Genomic DNA, 3,997 nt, shown 5'->3' with positions numbered 1-3,997 from the left:
CAATTCCATCATCACGGCTCGTAATGGAGTCGAACCCGATCCCGAAAGTGTTGTCTCATTTCTCTAATTGGACAACGATGCTATTTTGTTTTCACTGTTTTGTTTCCGCGCGGGTTTTTGACTGGCGGAAAGAGCCACGTACCAGCTGATACCTTATTTTCTTTTAAGGTTCCTAATGAGTAAATTGGTTTTATTTTATGCCTTGAACAGATTGTTTGTCTATGTAGATTTTATGCCGAGTGACATCTATTATTTCCCGCTTTCACTGACTGAACCGGGAAGCTTTGTATTTTGTCTATTATCTTCTTAGAAATCGTCTTAAAATGGGCGTGATACTACACAAAGCGATCGCAGATGAACGCGGCATATTTCTATTGAACAAATATTGAAGAATTTAATATCACAGCTCGCTTTCGAATATCCCATTCTTGACATATCCAAAAAAATTTCACTTTTGGATTCCGAACATGAAGTCGTACACCCCCCACCCCCCCTCCACCGTATACCCCCTCCCCCCAGTCACCCCCCCCTCCCTGTAACCATCACCTCCGCCCGGATACATTTTCCACACTCCCTGAGGCGATGTTATTTTTCTTCTTTTTTTCACTTTTTAAAAATAAATCGCATTCTATAGCAAACCGTAATTTGGCTGTAGGGAGAGGGAGAGGGAGGGGGAGTGAGGAAGGGGAGGGGAGGTGAGGGGAGGGCAGGGAGAATGAAGTGGATAGAGAGGGAGGGGGAGGGGAGGGAAGGGGAAGGGGAGGGAGGGGAGGGCAGGGAAAAAGGGGTGGAAAGGGAGAGAGGGGGGAAGGGGAAGGGGAAGGGGAAGGGGAGGGAGGGGACGGGAGGGAAGGGGAAGGGAAGGAAGTGGGGGAAAGGGGAGGGAGGAAGGGAAGGGGAGGGGAGGGAAGGGGAAGGGGAGGGAGTGGGGGGAAAGGGGAGGGAGTGAGGAAGGGAAGGGGAGGTGAGGGGAGAGAAGGGAGAATGGGGTGGATAGGTTGGAGGGGGGGAGGGAAGGGGAAGGGGAGGAAGGGGAGGGAAGGGGAAGGGGAAGGGGAGGAAATAAGGAAAGGGGAGGGGAGAGCAGGGAGAATGGGGTGGATAGTGAGGGAGGGGGAGGGGAGGGAAGGGGAAGGGGAGGGAGTGGAGGGAAGGGGAAGGGGAGGGAGTGGAGGGAAGGGGAAGAGGCAGGGAGAATGGGGTGGATAGGGAGGGAAGGGGAAGGGAGGTAAGGGGAAGGAGAGGGGAGGTAAGGGGGGGCAGGGAGAATGAGGTGGATAGGGAGGGAAGGGGAAGTGAAGGGTCAGGAGAGTAACGCCTGGTAACAAGGGGTGTCTCTCCTGACGTCACGTGCGGGCGTTGGCGAGCGCCGAGGGAATACAGACGATGTTGAATAGTATTATCTTCGTCTCTCTTTGGCAGATATGTTGTTTTAGAGTTGATTGATTTATTTGAACTAGTTGTTAGGGAAATGTTCACAAGAATACACAAGAAAACGTGAGCATGAAGTTTAACCGTTAACAGAATTATCGAGAAATCGAACACACGCACATTTCGCCCTGCACGATAATACATAAAAATAAATATTAATCACCTTTTTATCAACCCGAAGGCCACGAATTATGCCGAAAACATACACATAGAAGTATCCTAACCATATCTATTACGATAACGAATTCATTCCAACTCGTTTAGCATAAACAAAAATAACATGACCCACACCTTTCTAAATCCTCGCTTTTTAAAAAATTCTGGATCAATGAAGGTGACTTCATTAATAATAAAAATTAGATAAATGAAAGGAAAGGTCTTAGGCAGATCTTAAACAAAGCTTTTTCATCCCATCTTCATAAATCTACACCTTTTTTAAATTTCAAGATCAATCAAAGTAATTTAAATATGAATAAATAAATAATAATGGTAATAATAATAATAATAATAATAATAATGATAATAATGATAATAATGATAATAATAATAATAATAATAATAATAATACAACTAATAATAATAATAACAATAGCAACAATAATAATAACAATAACAATAATAACAATAATAATAATAATAATAATAATAATAACAATAATAATAATAATGATAACAATAAATAGAGGGAAAGACATAAGTAGAAAGAAGGTATTGCTCAAACCGAACAGTTATCTCAAGATCAGGAAATTTTGCGAAGTCATTAAGTCATTTCCTATTTTTATCACTGTTATGATGATTGCCTCTATTATCTTTATCGTGTTCGTTTATCTGTTTCTTTCAGAGGTCCTTCTGTGTTATGAGGATAATCATTGTTTGTCATCTTTGCAATGTTAGTGAAGATACTGATGATGATGATAATGGTGATGATAATGGTGATGATAATGGTGATGATAATGGTGATGATGGGCAGGATAATGATAATTATGAGGATAATTATCATAGCATTAAGGAGCGCGAATCTGGGTTCACAAAAGTAACAGATTCAAACAAAACAACACAAGACAAACAAAATGCGACAAACATAACGAACAACACAAGCCAAACAAACACAGGAAATGAAATAAAAAAAACACGACAAACAAAACAACACGACAAGCAAAATAGAGAAAACGAGCCACACAAACAAAACAGGAAATAAAACAAAATACACAAACAATCAAAACAAAAACAAACAGCATAACACACAAAACCAACACAACACACAAACAAACAACCAAAAAACACAACACACAAACAAACAACAAAACCAAAACGCAAAACCAACTCACCCCCCCTTACCTCCTCCCTCTACCCCTACACCCCCCTCCCCCCTCCCCACCGCCCACGGAAGTTATAAATTATAATTAAATACCACTATCTCAATAGGAAGTTCATTTAACAGATCGCTAGATACAAAGAAGTGAGAGAGAGACGGAGAGATAAGGAAAAGGAGATAAAGAGGAGAGAGGGAGGGAATAAGTGAGATTAATATCGAATTTTAACCGAAGGAAAGAGGGGAAAGCTGGGGGGGGGGGCGGGGGGGGGGGCTGGAGATGGGTGGGGGGGAGTATCCTGTATTTATTGTTTTTGTTATTATTAATCCTTATTGTTATTATTATTATTATTATTATTGTTCCTATAATTATTATTATTTTTGTTTATCATTATTGCTATTATTATTGATTATCATAATCATTATTATCTTCATTAATAATATTATTATTATTTATGTTATCATGAATATCAGTAGCATATTAGTAGAATATTGTTATCATTACTATTTTTATAATCGTTATCATCATCAGTATTATTATCTTAGGCAAGATTAAACTATGCAAAGAAATGTAAATATGAAATGTATTAGATCCTTGTAATGGTACAAGCACTCATATAAACACACACATGGACAGACTGCACACACAAACAAACACACACACACACGCACACGCACACACGCACACGCACACGCACAAGCACACGCACACACACGCACACACACACACACACGCACACACACACACACACACACACACACAGGCACACGCACACGCACACACACACACAATCATTATGCGTACACTAACACACATACATATACATAAGCATACAAGGACAAAAAAAGGCGAAAAGGTGATAAAATCACCCCTATGAAATTACTATTGTAATTCCTCTATACTTCTAAATGTGAAAAAGAAAAATAAAAACAAAAGAAAGAAAAAGAAAACAGCAAAAAATAACAGAAAAACAGCAAGAAAACGGAAAAAAGAAAAACAGAAAACGGGAGAAAAACAATAAGAAAACGGAAAAAACGAAAAAGAAAACGGAGAAAATGCACACAGACTAAAGAAAAAAGACGGTTGACTTAATTCCTCGTGACTTGCAAAGAGCAGGAAAGGCCATAATCAACGATAAAGAAAGTAAAAACAAACAAGTACAAAGGAAAAAGAACTAGAAATGCATCATTAACGTAAAGAAAAATAGCAAAACGAAGAGAGGGACAAAAAAAGGAAGAAAAAGAGGAAAAAAA

This window comes from Penaeus chinensis, chromosome 28 (genome assembly GCF_019202785.1).
Source record: "Penaeus chinensis breed Huanghai No. 1 chromosome 28, ASM1920278v2, whole genome shotgun sequence".
NCBI lineage: Eukaryota > Metazoa > Arthropoda > Malacostraca > Decapoda > Penaeidae > Penaeus > Penaeus chinensis.
Note: the sequence above shows the minus strand (reverse complement) of the source record.